Source organism: Lutra lutra, chromosome 5 (assembly GCF_902655055.1).
Source record: "Lutra lutra chromosome 5, mLutLut1.2, whole genome shotgun sequence".
NCBI lineage: Eukaryota > Metazoa > Chordata > Mammalia > Carnivora > Mustelidae > Lutra > Lutra lutra.
Genome location: NC_062282.1, coordinates 67,822,990 through 67,841,311, shown reverse-complemented (window position 1 = coordinate 67,841,311; position 18,322 = coordinate 67,822,990). Strand labels below are relative to the sequence as shown.

Below are 18,322 nucleotides of genomic sequence, written 5' to 3'. Positions count from 1 at the left end.
TTAACTATTCACACCCATACCCGAATCTTTTCTTTAAAATGCACTTTAAAGCCTTGCATTGCTAGTGTATGCTTAACAGAGCACAAGGCTTCCTAGGGAATAATAACATTTTGAATTATTTTCTGCTTAAATATTTGCTGGAATCCACCTCTTTTTTTTCTCATTTTATTTTATGCTTAAAAATCGTGTATGTGTCACCATAGCTGCATGAATAGATTCTAATGCAAAACGGTGGGGTGGTCAGCATTTGGACAATCCTTACGAACTTTCTGTAAACTGAGGGAGGAGATGTGGCCATCAGTGGGAAAGATTATGCAAATTCACATCCAGATATCAAGAGAAGATCCTTGCCCTGAGACCTTCCCTGTGAGACTGTTACTCCAATTCTTTTAGGTGTTTTAATTGGAAAGAGCCAAGCCTTATATATCAGTTTTCTATTGCCATAAATTACCACAAATACAGATGTTGAGATCCACATACATTTATTATCTTACAGATAATATTATCTTACAGCTCTGCAGAGGTCAGAAGCCAGACGTGGGTCTACCTGGATTAAAATAAAGGTGTTGGGAGTCCCGAGTTTCTCTCTGGAAGTTCTCAGGGAGATGCCATTTCCTTGTGGTGTTTTTTTTTTTTTTCCTCCCATAGCTTCTAGAGACCATCTGCATTCCTTGGCTCACATTCCCTTCTACCATCTTCAAAGCCAGCAATGGTGGGTCATGTCCTCATGCTGCCATCTGTCTGGTTCTCTGCAGCAAGGAAAGATTCTCTACTTTTAAAACCTCAGGTAATTGGTTTGGGTCCATTAGATAATCCAGGATACCCTCCCCATTTCAAGAGCTTTAAATTTAATCACATCTGCAGTGTCCCTTTTGCTAAGGAAGAGAGCACATTCACAGGTTCTAGGGATTAGGGCATGAACACCTTTGTGTGGGAGGGTTGTTATTCTGCCTATGATACCTTGATAGCCCTTTATTTGCAAACCCTTTTTCTTCCACTCCTCTCTGTATTGACGGGAGGGACGTTCTGTCTTCCCCTCCCTCCCTCCCTCCTCCAGGAATTTCATTTACTGTAACGCATTTGACACCCATTCAATGGCGATGACTTTTTATTGTTGACATACAATGGATTGAGCATTTGGGTTTTAATTTTAATTAAAAATGTGAAGTCAATAACCGACTGTTGCTTATTTCCATTTGTATGACATGTCAATCAGTAATTAAACAAGTTTTAGCCGATTTAGTTGTTTGTAACAACTGTACAAACTAAGCTTGCTTTCTTAACAGCTTAACAGCTCTAAAGTGACTATTTTCTCAGTTCTTGTTATTAGTTGGAATTTTTTGTTTCTGGTATTGCCTGAAATGAAGAGGCAGCTGGCTTGTTGCTTAGACATCTTGGATTGTCCAGAATGTTGTTGAATAGGGATATTTTTGCCCAGGGGTCCTCTCTAGTAGGTGACGGGAGCTCTGAGATCAAATTTATTTCCTTACTTTACCTTTGCCATCAAACCCGATGCTTTTCTTTCTAGCTCTCTTTGCTGTGTGAGAATGTGTACTAAAATTTAAAATATATTACAGGGATAGGAGTGAACGATAGGGAGTAAAAGGACCTCAGTGCCTTAGATTAGATTATTACCCTTACAACTGCTGTTTGTCAGGTATTCCTGTTCCACGACCCTTTGATTTCAAGGCACTAAACTACTGGCTTTCGAACTAATGTTGCCAGATAATTCAGCACACCCGGTTAAATTTACATTTCAATTAAATAATACATCTTTTTTAGTATAAGTATGTTCCATGCAATATTTGTGACATACTTATACCAAATAAATCTCCAAGCTCGTTATCTGTAATTCAAATTTAACTGAGTATTCTGTAGTGTTATTTGATAAATCTGGCAACTCTATTTGGAACTAAAATTTTTACCAAAAATGCAGTTGGTGTCTCTGATGAAGAGCAGGTTAAATTTGCCTTCACTTGTTTCCACTAAATTTCTAACAAGTACACTTAAATTAAGGATGGGATGATAAAGCCATATATGTGTTTAGGGAAACGTGAGCCTCAGAAGTTTTTCCTCTTCTTTCCTTCTAGGAATTTTGTGGGAAATGAGAAGTTTCCCAGCTTCATGCATTTTAGTTTTTCTGTTTGAAACACAGGTTGGTCACCTAAATCAGAGACATTTTCAAATATACTGTAGAGGACAGTGCAGAACAACCTTGGAAAAATAATTCCAAATATGGATGATATTAGTAGATGGGGTAGAAGAACATGGATGCCATTTTTATCATTTTTCCACAACTTCATTTTCAATAAAGCTATTTGTAAAGTTGCCATGTATCAAATTCCCTTATTACTACCAGCTCTAAAGTGACTGTATTTTTCTCAGTTCTTGTTATCATTTGGAATTTTTGATGTTTAAGATGTTTCTTGAAATTAAGGTGCAGCTGGCTCATTGCTTAGACATTCTTGGATTGTCCAGAATGTTAGCTGGACAATTTTTTTTTTTTTTTTTAGGGAATTTTTTTTTCCCCCAGGAGGTCTTCTCTAATAGATGGTTGGAGCTCTGGGATCAAATTTTTTTCTTTACCTTTGCCATCAACCCTAAGGCTTTTTACATTTTCATCAGTAAAATTTAGTCTCCTTCTAAATCCTTCAATCTCTGTAATGTCACATATCTTCAGCTTCAGCAAATTGTTTGCACATGTGGGGATGGCATTATCTTGGATTTTACCGTCATAAATTTCCCAGAGACTTTGAACAAAGCCATTTCCTTGTCAGGACCACATTCTTATAGCTGCTATCTTTTCTACTTCTCCTCTATCAGGCAACTGTGATCCCTTCCCCCAGTGAAGACCTCCTTGACTCCCTGGAACTCATTCTCTGCCTGTCTTCCATTCTGACCATTCTAACACTCTCTGTTACCTTCCCTCTTAAACTTACCAAGACCTGAGCACCAGTTTCATGGCTTTACAGGCCTTCTTCTTTGGCACCTGTTCCTTGGCAAGAGATTTCTGTTAAAGAACAAAAGATACTGTGGGTTAGATGCTCTGCAAAGCCAACTGTGTCATTAAAAAGATTACAGGTTATGTCTAGAGCTAGACCAAAGTATGAGAAGCATGCAAAATCCAATCAGGACTTTAAAAAAATAGGAAAGTTTGCAGGATCTCAGGAGGCAATAAATAGATTAATAGAATCCAATCAAAGAATGAAGGAAGCTAATTGCAGCAAGGGTGAGGGTGCAGAATTCTAACCACAGCAGTTAGGTGATTAAAATAGATTTGATGAGTGGCATGGGCTTATTGGCACAGTTTATATAAAGCGGGCACTGTCCATTTGTGACTCCAGTGAAATCATGGATATGTAGAACTCATGTCTTACTTCCTGGTCTTAAATTTCTGAACAATAAGTAACTGTATGAATGTCCTAGAACTTTGATTTATTAACTTACCTGCACTTGAGATGACAAAGCTCCATTAATCTCCATTAATTAAGCCTTCATATTCAGGCAGGTTTAGAATTAAATATGAATACAATGAAGTAAACCAAGCCCATGATACTTACACTTTCATAGAAGAGCATTTTGTACAATCATTAGGAAAAGGTATATATCTGTTAATCTAAGAGATTTGCACTTGTGACTTCCATTTGAACTATGTATTTGGTTTAGATATGTGATAAGTGGAAAAGTATAATAGAATGTGAATAATTTTAAAAATTAATTTTGTGCTACTTATGAACAATTATGATTCACATTCATTTAATTTATTTGATCTGTAAGAGTTATATAGGAACTGAGGAAGACCTTACTTGCTAGGATTTAAGTATGTCTGCTCAAACATTTGAAATCCTTACCAAGAATCAAATCTATTAAATATTTAACTTAAAATTGGGATAAAATGTATTTAAGGATTTAAACAGAACTACTTAAGTGATTTTAATCTGTTTAACATGAGTTAATTGAACATTAACAAAAATATGTTAGTTTCTTTTTTTATTTTATTTATTTGACAGAGAGAGAGCACAAGCAGGCGGAGTAGCAGGCACAGGGAGAGGGAGAAGCAGGCTCCCTGCTGAGTAAGGAGCCTGACCTGGGGCTAGATCCCAGGATCCTGGGATCACAACCTGAGCTGAAGGCAGTTGCCTAATCAACTGAGCCACCCAGGAGCCCCTAACAAAAATATATGAAAGTGATTTTTCTTGTTTTACATAACAAGTATTAGATTTTTAGAAAAAGACTTTATTTATTTACTTGAGATAGAAAGCGAGAGAAAATGAGAGAGAGCAGGAGCAGGGGACGCAGAAGGAGAGGGAGGAGCAGAGAGAGAGGGAGAGGGAAGAGCAGGCTCCCTGCTGAGCAGGGAGTCTGACTTGGGCTTGATTCTGGGACCCTGAGATCATGACCTGAGCCCAAGGTAGATGCTAAATCGACTGAGCTACCCAGGTGCCCCAACAAGTATTCGATTTTTTTAAGTGGAAATGTGGCTTTTGATCTCAAAAGCTTAAGAAAACATTAAATCAAAAAAATTTTGTAAATTCATTTAAAACCTAAATAGCTGTAAATGATACTTTCTGAACACAAACTGAACAGCAAGCCTAACACTTTGTACCATTGATTTTCCCTTCCCTAATTTGTTTTTCCACTGCCAGAATACACTGAATAGAATACCCTTTTCTTCCCAACCCATGTGAGGTTCTGCCTCCTCAGAATATCTTCCTTGAAATCCAGCTTTCAATGATTCCTCGTTGCTTTGTGCTTTTAGTACTCTTTTATCTGCTTCATTCACTTTGGACTGACCTGTTAGAATTTTTCAGCCAAAACAGTGTCTCTTAACCAACTGGAAGGCAACGTCTTTGCATTTTTATGCCTTTGGTGCAGTATTAGATAGAGAGTTGCTTGCATCATATCCTTGACTGGGTGATTTTATGTAAGATGTAGTCTTCCTCACCGTTTCTCTTCCTATCAGGGATCAAGATCTCTTCCAGAAATCACCCCCACAGAAAATGTCCATTATTTCTGTTTGACTGACACTGGGTTACATGCTTACTCATAACCCAGGGTCATAACCCAGTCTCTACCCAATGAGGATGGGTTACCTGTTTACTTAGAGCAATTATGCTTTATATCCTAAGGCTGGGTGAGAAATACAAGTCATTTTATGTCGAATCCCACTATTATCACGATTCATTGGACAGTCTTTAGAATCCACATTGGGAATGTCACTTTCACTGTCTGAGCCTCAGTTTCCTGCTCTGTAAAACAAGGGAGTTAATGTTAGACTGGATCAGGTAAATCCAGCTCAGAAGACACCTTGGCATATTAGAGATGTCCCAAATTTTCCTTCATTCTAGTGGGGATTTTGTGGGGCTCATGTCCATTCTTACTTGATTCCAGCAACTGCAATCAAGGTATAGAGGTAGAGAAGGGAGGAAGAAAGTTTTCTTTTCTTTTGTCTTCAGGTAAATCCACTTTTTCCTTTGTTTTTTGTTTTTTGTTTTTGTTTTGTTTTAAAGATTTTATTTTTAAGTAATCTCCACACCCAGTGTGGGGCTCAAACTCATAACCCCGAGATCAAGAGTCACATGCTTCAGGGACTGAGTCAGCCAGAGGCCCCCAATCCACTTTTTCTTCATCTAACTTAACTTGGTGTCACAACCTGATATTATCTTGAATCTTAACATACTTCTATTGTGATAGCATTGAAGGAATTCAAATCATGATCTTCAATACTAAAACCCTTTTGTTTAAAATATGACTTTGTGGCTGGCTTGTCTGCTATTTTAAAAGCACTATGGTGCTTAAATATTCCAGCTGCTAAATAGGACAGGTGTCTGATGATCCTCAGAGCAGTTGTCTAAAAATAGAACTCGAAGCCAGAATACATTCTCTGGCATTAGCCATAGGCAATCACCACTATAATTAATGTAAATGAACACCGGATAGCTTTTTTTTGTGTGTGTGAATTTTAATGCAGCACTAGATTTTCATTGTTTATGAAAAAAATGGAGCTAAATCTGAGAGATTAAAAACTAGGGTTTTATGATTTAGGGGAAATTTTTTTGTCCTATTGCAAAAAAGGGTAAGAAAAAAAATATTGTGTGCCAGAGGATGTCCATTTGATATTTTTTCTACAAACTTCTTAATTTAAGTGGCATGATGAGATTGATTTTCTTGATCTCCATGAAGATGATGGGCATGGAGGCTGAAAGTCGGGTGGAAATGGGGGTTGGGGAAGAGAAGGATGTATTTTGCAAGGTTATGGAAAGCTGATGGAGATGAGAGAACAAACAGAGGGGTATTTATTTGGCATTTATATCAAACCCACTGATATCTCAAACACTTGATTTGCATGATCTCACATAATCACCATAGAAACCCTATAAAGAAAGTACTATTGTCCTCATTTTACAAAAGGATAAATTGATATGATTAAGTAAATTTCTTAACCTCACACAGTTATTAACTGACAGAAGTAGGATTCAAATCTACTAACTAATTTCAAAGTCATGCTTCTAACCACTGGTCTATACTGCCAACCATGGGGTTATAGTTCCGTTTTTTAAAAAGTGATTTTGACGTATGTTATCTCTCATTTTAATGTCAGAGAGGTTCAATTTAGGTGCTATGAAAGAGTGTGGTAATATTGTAAAATAGTGTACAAAAACATCCAGGTATATGGATTGGCATAAAAAGAATCAGAAGAGCCAAGCTCAGTGGAAGATTGGGAACTCTTAAACAGAGATTGATTATTTTGGGAATTTGGGAATGGGTTGGAGAACAGGAAGTTGTACAAAATAACAGGGAGATAATGTAGTACTTAGGAAAAAGAAGTGGAAAATGGTAGAATTCAGAGAAAAAAGAGAGAAAGAAAGATACTGGAGAGGAGTGATGAATATGGCATGAGAGAACCAAGATGGCAGATCAAGCTTTCAGGGGCTTGTGACAGCAGAGGGAACAGAAGTCACACATAAGCTGGAAACCAGAGTTGGTGCAAGGATACAATCCCTATTGTTAAAGCCAGAGATAAGAGCCAGGTAAATGAAGAATTTGGGCCCCATGGAAAGGAATTGTAAGGGCTAGAAGGAGGAGGAGGTTTATGGAAAATATTATGTGGTACTTTAAAGCTTGATTGGTCATTGGGAGCAAAAGCAACAAACTTGAGCACGTAATTAAACTGACTCAACAATGTTAACCATAGTACTGTGGTTTTATATTCATATGGTCTATATGAGTTGGTCTATAGGAGTTGTGAAAAAAAGTATCAATGGATGTGGAGCCCGAGGATTTGGGTCAAATACTGGATAGGCTGTTTACTGTCAAGCTCTGTTACTAGTGTAAGTCACTTACCGTCTCTGAGCCCCTTTCTTCATCTATAGGATGGGTGGTTGATTGCATTAAATACAATTAGGAAAGGATTAAGAGCTAAATACATGGTGGTACTGAATTGTTTGCTATGATACTATTTTTAAGAGAATTTAAGTGAAAAAATAATGAAATTTTACATTAAAAGATCCCCAAAGTATAAAATTATATGGTGAAGAGCGAGTCTATCCACCCACAATAGTCAGTCCTACTCTCTAAAGGCATTCACTGTAGACTCTTGTATCCTTCCAGAAATATTCTATTATATATAAAATCTCCCTATTTATTTTTCCCTTCAGTATGGATATTCTATACAGGTGCTTTTTTCACTTAATAATATATTCTGGAGATTATTTTATAATAGCACATGGAATCACACTTGATTATTATGGTGGTTTGAAAGTATTGATTTATTTAACCACTTCTCTTTTGATGGACACTTAGGATATACCCAGTCCTTTGTTTATTACCAACCGCTGTGCAATGTAAAATCACATTGTAATTTAACAAACATTAAATACTTAGTGTATATAAAGACCTATTTTTAGCATTAAAGATTTATTTGTTTATTTGAGAGAGAGAGAGCAAACGGGAGCTTGTGAGTGTGAGGGAGGGGCAGAGGGAAAGCTAAAGCAGATTCCCCACTGAGCAGGAAGGCGGGTCAAGGGGCTCCATTTCAGGACTCTGACATCATGACCTGAGCCAAAACCAAGAGTTGGATCCTTAACTGATTGAGCCTCCCAGGCACCCCTTATTTTTAGCATTGTTAAACTAGACATGTTTCTTGCCATCAAACAACTCTTAACCTAGTATAAATAGTTGGCTGACAGCGCATGGCCTGTGCAAAAGAATACAACTCTTAAACTAATTAACATTGCTCTTACCCAGAAATGTCTTTCCCTGTCTCCATGTTGCCACTTCACTTAGAAAAATCCCAGTCTGTCTTTCTCTTTACATAAGATGTACAGAATCCCACCCCCCACACAGCTGTTTTGTTGGTCCCTTTATATTTCTCAACTCTCCTTTATCTTTGGTAGGAGAAGTAAAACTTAAACTCAACCCATCTCAGGTTTTCAGCTGGGACTCTTTAACAAAAAAACAAACAAAAATAAAAACAGATTGACAGGAGAAAACCGAAGAATTCATTAACTTGGGCAATGCACACAATGGGGGAGAAACTTAAACCAAAACCAACTCAAAATGGCAGCACAGAATTCTAGGTAATAGCTTAAAAGTACAGCTTATACAGCATCTTTTACAAAGAACAAGAAATCTGTAGAGTAATGATAGGACAAAGGAAACTAGTTTTAGACTTCCAAGTGTGATGAACCAGAGGAAGGTAAATATATAGGGGGAAATAATGGAGTAAGTTTCGTTGGCAGGTTCCTTTGGTGCCATTTCTGGGCTAATAAGTACGTCTTCTTGCCTCCTGGTACAGGCAAGGTACCATTCACATGGGAATTTTCTGTGCCCTTCCAGGAAGAAAAAGGTGGATTAGTGTCGTAATTTATAAATATCTTTAATACAAAATAATGAATATGCAAAAGTGGGCCACATATTCTGGTTTTCCTTAGTAGCAAAGGTTTGCTCACCAGTGAAAATTTTTGTAAAGGATCTGTGAGCTCTCTTACCCTTAGCACTATGAATCATCAACATTCTGAGAAAAAAAATGGAGGTACAAATACCATTGCAGTATGCAGTTGGCATGTAGATTACAGGTGCAGCTATGACTGAAAACCCTGTGGATATACCTGCAGCAGCTAAGATCTTTGACTTCGCTGTTGGACAGAACTTTCAGCAATTCCAACTATGGGTCCTATTGTGTCTCAGCTTGCCTATTTCTAATGGTAGAGAAAAATGCCCATCTCATAGTTCTGTGATAAAGAAAAAGTGGGACAGTAAATGGGGAGCATTATCTATATCCCTGCATACAGTAATCACTTGTTAAATTGAGCTATTACTGAATTTTTGATAGGAATAAAAACTGAGTGTGAGTTAGTGAGAAAAGAGAAAGTACAGGTCTAATCAGCTTCACTGGGTAAGCATGATTATAAATAAGACTATTTTCCTTGGGTCTAAAGAATGAATCTTTGCAAAATTAATTGCACAGATCAGGAAAAAAACCCTGCAGATATAACCAAATGCAGGTAAATATAATAAAACATATAAAATGTAATCAAATAATGATATATTATTGATAATACCTAAAATCATCATAGTAATTTTCTTTTAAAACCATTTTAATACATAGAGTCCAGTCCACCAGATTACTGGATAAATAAATGGACTCTTAAGAATGCTTGGGAGGCAAAGCTTTATGGTTATAATTCTGAGGAAATAAAGTTAAAATAAACTTCAGGGTTTTAGAATCATAAAATTTTAGTGCCAGACAGAATTTGACAGTGTGATCAACTGGTCTTAGATCCCTCTGAGCATGTGATAGACGCTCTATTTCCTCTCCTTAGAAAAAGAAAATGTATTATATAATTTTGGAGGGCCCACAGATATGCTGAAGCAAATCCATGGCCTTGTAGAGCAGTGTTTTGTTTTATTTTTAAATAACTTTATTGAGATGTAACTTAAATCCCATAAACTCACCCCTTTTCAGTGTACAATTTAATGAATCTTAGTATATGTGCAGAGTTATACAACCACCAACACAATCTAATTTTAGAATCTTTCCATCACACTGAAAAGAAATCTTAAGTCCATTTACAGTCACTCCCCATTTCCACCCCAGTCCCAGGCAACCACTAATATACTTTCTGACACTGCTGTATTTTTAGGGCTGAATTTAATTTTTTTTTCTTCTATCCATAATAAAAAATATGTTTAGCATCCAACTCATAGATGCACATGCAGACACAACAAAAATTTCATAGAACAATGCTCTTATTCTGTGTAATATACTCTGATATATTCCCTTCCATTACCAAAATTGATTTTATGATCCACTGAGTTACAACCTCCAGTTTGAAAAACTCCATCCTAGAGGGTCTACCCTAGGTAAAAATAAAATCAAACTGAACCCTGAAGCAGATGGCATCGTCATTTAACAGCTAAAGAGACAGGTCCAGAAATGTGACTTGCCCAAGGCAAAGTCAGAATTAGAATTCAGTTCTCTTTTTTCCTTCATTACTTGTTCTACCTATGATTTCCAGGAGATAAAAACATAAAAGAGGTTTTTAAAAGTCATAAAAAGAATTGCTAAGTGTTCAGAAGAAAAAAGTGTTAATGTGCTGTAGTTTGGGGCAGGGGAAAAGAACCTTGGTTCTTCCTAGGGGATGGTGGGTAGTCTGAATGGCAGAACAGTGAGTGGTTGCTCTGGACCATGCAAGAAAGGGACACCTGTTGCAAGTGACCAAAAACATACCCTGGAGGCCAATTGCTTAATTGCCCAGTGTAGTGGTTCGGGTAATTACAGGTGAAGCCAAGCAGCCTTTTCCACTGAGACGTCTCCTGTGACTCTGTTGCCCAGGAGGTTCTGGCAGGAGCGAAGATGTTTATGATCTTCTTCAGTGACTGCAGCCTGCTTTGTGCAGTGGCTGTGGACTGGCACCTCATCTACATTCAGAGCGCATGCCTACAAGGGCATCGTCATCCTTATTTGCTTTTGCTGCAAGTTGAAATGTTAGCTCTCCATCGACTGAATATTCAATGCAATGATTATGAAACTTATTGTCTGTGATCCATATTTTGCATGACAAGCAGCAAAATAAAAGTGATGGTAGGTTCCAGTGTTAAGAATTCAGATGTTGAGGGGCGCCTGGGTGGCTCAGTGGGTTAAGCCGCTGCCTTCAGCTCAGGTCATGATCCCAGGTCCTGGGTTCAAGCCCCACATCGGGCTTTCTGCTCAGCAGGGAGCCTGCTTCCTCCTCTCTCTCTGCCTGCCTCTCTGCCTACTTGTGATTTCTCTCTGTCAAATAAATAAATAAAATTTATAAAAAAAAAAAATTCAGATGTTGAGCAGATAATCACTCCAATAATTGATGAAAACTGTGAAGAGGATTATGAAGGATAGGTACAGAGCCCCCTGAGATCCCATAACAGGGGATACGTGGGTACTCCTGATGGATGATGAAATCCAAACTTCTAATCATTCTAGTTTACAAGATGGGCTCCTTGGCAGGCACATGTATGATTAAACACTTTGTCAACCAAAGCAGTTGTGGACAGGTGTCACAAAGAATGAAAATTCCATTTGAGATTCCTATCCTAGAATATCTTAGAATCCCTTGGTCCTAGGAATAGAGCTAAGGGAAAATTAGAGATTGTGGAGGTGCCTGGGTGGCTCAGTCGATTAAGCCTCTGCCTTTAGCTCAGGTCATGATCTCAGGGTCCTGGGATCGAGCCCCACATTGGGCTCCCTGCTCAGCAGGGAGCCTGCTTCTCCCTCTCCCTCTGCCTGCTGCTCTGCCTACTTGTGATCTCTCTCTACCTCTCTCAAATAAAGTCTTAAAAAAAAATTAAAAAAAAAAATTAGAGATTGTATGCCATTCTTCTTCTTGTCCAAAGGAAGAACTGATATGCAGGAATGAAAGGCAGTCTGGCTTGAGCAGAGTGTGAAGGAACTTAGGGAATAATAATAATAGGATGAAAAGTTCTTGTAGATTGAGGAAATAAGAAACCCAGGAAACACAGGATTCCAATAAGATGGCAGAGAATTGCACCTGGAATGAGGAGAATAAAAAGTAGAAAAATGTGACAAGAGGAAGGGGAGATAAAAATCTATCCCAAGGAGGAGTAAACCCAGTGAATGTAAAAATGTGAGCCTCTTCATACTTGAGAAGTATATGATAATCTGGACTATCTGCAGAAGAAATAACATGCACACTTCCAACAACAATGACGAATCAATAGTTGGCTCTTGAGGAGGGAGAGAAAGAGAATGTGAGTTGGAGGAGAGGGAAAAGGAAAAGAATGTGGAACTGAGAGTAGACTGCTGACCTGGGAAGAATGGTGATTCATCAAGGAGAACCTTAAGTATTGGGTGAGAATTAACCTTTTGAGTGAAAAATGAATGATAGGATTCCCTCTTTGTGGCTATATGCCAATTTGATGTGGCCCATTGTTTGTCTTGCCCCAGGGCCACAATTGGGTGGGGGGGCAAGTTTAAAAAGACTTGTTGAGCCCATTTTTGGAAAAGAAAGCAGTATGGAAGCATACTTGGGAATAGTTTCTAGGACAAAAAAAAAATGATGTACTTTAGGTGTAGGAAAACTGTCATTCATTTTTTTCCCCATTAATTTCTGTGACTTTACTTGAGTGATAAGGATTTAAAAGATAAGGAGTCGTTACCACCATGGGATCTGAAAATGGGGATTTAGGTCTTTAAATCATGGTTGCAAATAATAGGAAGATAGACATTTGGCTGGGGGCAGGCACATTTTCCCAGAATGGAGAAGAATGCATTTGCTTGGTCTAAAGTTTTTCAAACTGAAAAACTGGGAGATGAAGAGAAGATGAAGAGAAACACCCAGCCCCTCTGGGGAAGTGCTGGTTGACATGGAGAGAAGATTGGGGAAGCTTGTCAGGTTTTGATAGCTGGTAAGGGCCCAAAAATAACACTCGAAGCCTTAGACATCATCCCTTGTGTAATATGACTATAGATAGCAAGCAAGGTGAACAAAAGGAGCCTCAGATTATAATCAGCAGGTGTGAATTCAGATGCATCACTCCATCTGCAATATCGGAGCCCTCATTGGAAAAGCATGATTGGCTGGGCAGGGCGAGAGGAGAGGTAATGTGTGTTAAGAAGCTACGCACCTGGGAGGGAATCTTTGTACCTGCTAGTGCAAGCACCCCGGAGAACAGGAGAGAGGATGAAGCAAAAGAAAAGTGTCTCATTGTTCTACAAGTAGGGTCAAGGCCATCTGGTGAGATAGATAAAATGAATAATGCATTCCTGATCCTGATCCTGATCCTAAAATATTCACAGAGAAAATATATGGTAGTGTCTCACTTGTTTAAAGTTAATCAAGTTCTGGTCTGTCAATAAGGACAAGCATATTCACCAGAAAAATCATTTCTGTAAGTCAGTGGTACTCTTTCTTATGCAACGTGGGTCATTTGATGGCCTCAACCCTTGTGGACAGCATTTTGAACCTGGAGAACCCCAAGACTAACACCAGGTTGCAGTCTCACAGAATCTAAATAAAACTTGGGTTGAACAGTCAACTGACTAAAACAATCAAAATAATCTATAATTTTATCTTCCCATTTAAAGAAGAAATTCTCTTCTATTGGTCATTCAGATACTATGTGGCGTCTGCCCCCTTCCTTTTCCATTCTACCGGAGGATAGATTATGAGTTTCCATTCAACATTACATGACATGCAGAGAAGGGAGTGAGATCACTGCACCCTGGGCAAATGGTGTACCAGACAGTGGTCTTCAAAATGGTATGTTAATTAGATGAAGTAAGGAGACCAGTGTGACTGTAGTTGGCTGTAGCATTGATTCGAGGAGGGAAGTGGAAAGAAGTAACCTTCGATAGATAGATGGCAGTCAGTTTGTGAAAGTCATGAATGCCAAACCAAGTTGCTGGAGTTTTATGTTCAAAGTACTGGAAGTCTGGAAATGTATGAGTGGGAAATGTCAAGATGAGAATGCTCTTTAGTAATATTAGTTGGGTTGCCATTGCTAGGGTAAATTTGAGGAGTAAGGGGTTTGGAAAGATACTGAACATAGGGAAATCAGATAGAATAGTGTAACGGTGCAAGCCTGATCTGGAAAAGGCTGGAACCAGACCCGGGATAAGGGCAATGGAAAAGAGGTGGAACAAAGATGATGTAAAAGAAATGTCAGGGTTTGGTACATGAGAAAGAGGGAGGCCAGACTGTGCTGAAATTTTGAGTTCAGGTGACCAGGGTAATGAAAGAGAAGATGAAGAATGAAACTATAGATATATGAATTCTTGGTGATAGCAGGAAATCCAAGTATAGGAGTCCAGGAAACAGTGTGAGACAAGAGAAAGCAGAAGGGCTCCAAAGTTGAAGGTAGAAATACAGATTTTGAATTCATTTTCACAGAGTTAATAGCTGAAGCTACAAGAATATAAGTTTTTTTTTTTTTAAAGATTATATTGATTGATTCACTTGAGAGATAAAACACACAAGGTGGGGGGCACAGAGCAGAGGGAGAGGGAGAAGCAGACTTCCTGCTGAACAGGGGAGCCAGGTGTGTGGGGCTCAATCCCAGGACTCTGGGATTATGACCTGAGCTGAAGGCAGGCATTTAACTGACCAAGCCACCCAGGTACCCCTAAGAATATAAGTTTTAACTAAAACATTCATGCAATTAGAACTTTTTTTTTTTTTTTTTTGGCCAAATACTTTTTCTCCAGCAAATACAGTCTAAGGTAGGTTTTCATGCCTTTTCCATGAAGGTTCAGTTGTAGACAACAGAGTCTAAGCAGAAAGGTCATTGGCTGTTATGAGATTTGTGAAATCATTTTGGAAGAGGGAAATGAAGAAACAGACTGTAGGCAAGCTTCTAGGAAGGACTCTCCAAACCTCATTACAGAACTGGACATCCAGGTGAGCTATTGCAGCTTCCCTCCCCTGGGGCCAGGATCAGGGGACCCCTGTCACTGCTGATGACCACAGTTCAATGTTGGCTCTGCCACAGACCTTGATAGGAAAATACTCATGGAACCCCGCTTCTCTCTCTGAAGTTCTTTTGGAACCATAATCCAAAACCAGAAATGTAAAAGGACCAGGGCATTTTGTTTCTAAGTTTTCCAGCTTTTGAATTCTAGAAGGGATTTGGCATAAATGTTGAGTAAGCCAATCCACAAAATTTAACATAGTGTTTCAGCCTCATTTTCTAGTGAATACCTATTGTCAAATTGGACCTTTGGTTTGTATGACTCTCTCTTTTTTTTTTTTTTAAAGATTTTATTTATTTATTTGACAGACCCAGATCACAAGTAGGCAGAGAAGCAGGCAGAGAGAGAGAGGAGGAAGCAGGCTCCCTGTTGAGCAGAGAACCCGATGCGGGGCTCGATCCCAGGACCCTGGGATCATGAACTGAGCCAAAGGCAGAGGTTTTAACCCACTGAGCCACCCAGGCGCCCCTTGTATGACTCTATTAATCAGACCAATGAGACTGCAGCCCTGATCAGCTTCGTGTTTCCTTGTTATTAGCATATTCTCAACAGAACTGCTAGTTCAGTCATGACAGCAAGGTCCAAGATTCTGAGGTTGTGTCCAGGAGCAGTGGAAAAGCATGTCAACATTGATTAATAATGTCTGCCCAGGGATGGGGAGAGGGCAATGGTACCTTTTATTTGCTATCTCCATACTAGGTCATTGCTTCATTAGTGGTAAACTTACCGCTTTATGACTATAGACCACTATTCATGCATGTTAGAAGCAACAGCTCCTCCAACATTTTAGTGACTGAAAATGTTTCCTACTGGTAGAATGCATACTAAATCCTAAGTATCCTGAGCATATTATTTTGTTATTTTAACTATTAAAAAAAAAACCCAAACTCTAGGCTTATCCAGTAAGACCCACCCTGCTTCCTCTATGACTCCTTTGCTGATTTTGCCTGATCTTTTTCTCTAATTGCTGCTTGGAAGGGTCAGGTTCCTCTGTGTGTATCGGTGGGAGGGGGAAGAAATCAGGTGGTGTGGGTAATGCTAGGAATGGCTTACAAATAGCAACTTCCAGTTCTCAAGAAGGGAAGTAATGCTGGGCTGAGGGAATGAACTCTTCTGCTTCTATGGGAAGGGTTTTGCTCACTTACCAGGGATATGGTGGAGTCAATCTTCGGTCTTCCGAATTTCTCTTTCTGCCCCTTGCTACTCATACTTGAAGGTCCCCTGCTCTCTGATGCTTCACTGATGACTTCTCTCCATCCCCACTCCAGACAGAATTAGCCACTCCTTTCTCTGTTTTCTCATATTACTTGGTACACACACCCTCTGTCATAGCAAATATCAAATGACATTTTTTTTAAAGTAAGCTCCACGCCAAAGTGGGGCTGGCACTCATGACTCTTAGATCAAGACCTGAACTGAGATCAAGAGTTGGGTGCTTAACCGACTGAGCCACCCAGGTGCCTCTCAAATTACGTTTCAATTGTTTATGTGTGTGTCATGTTTTCAAGTTGAGCTTTTGAAAAACTACTACCCAATGAACATTTTACATACGTTATTTCATTTGGTTCTTAAAATAAGCCTAAGAGGAAATAGGCAAAGAGCAGCTAAATATCATGCTGCATTGTAAGGTAAATGCTTGACAGAAACAGGGATGAAAGTAGGTCATGTTTTATGTGTATATGTAGCCCAGTGCTTGGCATCGGGCATGGGAGTGGAGGGTATGCCAATAAATGGTCATCAAATGGGTAAGTAATTAAGTGAATAAGCTATATCCTACAAACTACAAGGAAACCTTTTGATTTCTAGCTGTAAACATGTCCTTTCAGTTACTCTCACAGCTCTGAGCATGCTGCAGACTTTAATTCAAACCAGACCTAAATACCTAGGAAGAGGAGGATATATCATAGAACAAAATTATTGGAAACAATGCAGCTAACCACCTCACTTTAGGTCATCTAGTGAGCCTGGCATTCCCAATAATGTTCTTCTCATCATAATGATTATTTAAAGATTTGATTTAAAATGTTAATACTGCAGTGTCAGAAAGGTACAAACATGAAGAGAAGATGGAATAAAAGAAGGCTTCGTTTCATCACATGAATTAAGCTTTGTCACGCACTGTGCTCAGACGAGAGGTTTTCTTTTGCTAAAATAGACTGACCTAAGGAACTCTGATGGAAAACTGATTTCCCTATGTTTGTACAGTCTTCAGCAATGACTAGCTTTTGGTACCATTATCTTCCACTGCCCCAAAGGAGTATGTTGCTCTGATTTTAACGAACAAATATATTTTACAACTAGGGTAGCTTTCGATTTAATGATCCATTGTCCGCTGTGTCATTAATAAATGGAAGTCAGGTGTCTGAGTTATTTTTTGGCTTGGCTTTGCTGCCATGTGGGTTTTTCCATCACTAGGTCTTCTTTCACAGTTATCATTTGGGGGTTAAGCAGGGTAGAGTTTGGGAGTGGCCCTGTGCTTCCAGGGTGCTGCACCAGGAATGCTGGACTCCCCAGGGTCCATGAGCTCACCCTGTTTCCATGTGTCACCACACATGTGTTGGATCCTGGTGGAAAAAATAGTTGGGTTTGAGTGGAAATAGCAGGGAGTGGGACAGCTGCATTTCAAAGCTTTTCGTTTCCTTTTCCTCTGCATCTAGCATATGGCTCAAACAGCATTGCTGACTATATGGTTCTTTGTAGCTTCCCCCTTCACTTCATTTTCTCTTTCACCCCTGTGCTGACACGGTCCCTAATCTTAAAAGCCAAATCACATTTCCATTGTCTCTTAGGAATATGAGTTTTATTTGGATTCACACAATTTAAGAAATTCAGGCTTTTAGGAATTCTGATGTAACCTAGGAGTATTTTTCAAATGTTCATCCACTATAAAAATTTTTTTTCTTTACCTTTTTTTGGGGGGAGAGTGGACAGAGGTTTGGGAAGAGGCATTTTGACATGTGATGGTCCTGTGGTAGTAGAAATGGAGATTTGTTTTCTGGTCCTAACTCTGCCTCTGATGAAATGACTATTTCAGACACATCAATCATTTAAACTTCTGTGTCTGTAGAACAAGAAAGTTGAAGGCTAATTAGATGACTTCTAAAATCCTTTACAGATTAAAAAAAAAAGATTCTGGGATTTTATTTATTTAGTTTGAGATTTTTGTTTGTTTCCTAGGATTTGAGTGAAAAAGAATTTGGAGGAGATACAAAGTGTAAATAGGACTGTATTTATACAATATGGATTATCTACCATAAACATAGTCTCAATCGATTTGTTGTTCTATACATTTTCTGTGAATCAGATTCTTTAAAATTATCTATAGTTCATAATGTGTTTAGATCTGTTGGAATA

The 18,322-nt window shown here is 38.8% G+C and overlaps 2 long non-coding RNA genes across 2 annotated transcripts in view; one reads left to right on the top strand and one right to left on the bottom strand.

The window, feature by feature from the left end:
* Positions 1-18,322, top strand: part of LOC125099702 (uncharacterized) — a 268,859-nt gene that overhangs the window by 58,139 nt on the left and 192,398 nt on the right. The window lies entirely within an intron of this gene.
* LOC125099704 (uncharacterized) lies at positions 572-16,230 on the bottom strand. The gene is made up of 3 exons (XR_007127330.1): positions 16,114-16,230; positions 2,940-3,010; positions 572-749 (listed from the first exon to the last, which is right to left on the bottom strand). It is a non-coding gene; the product is annotated as an uncharacterized LOC125099704 (long non-coding RNA).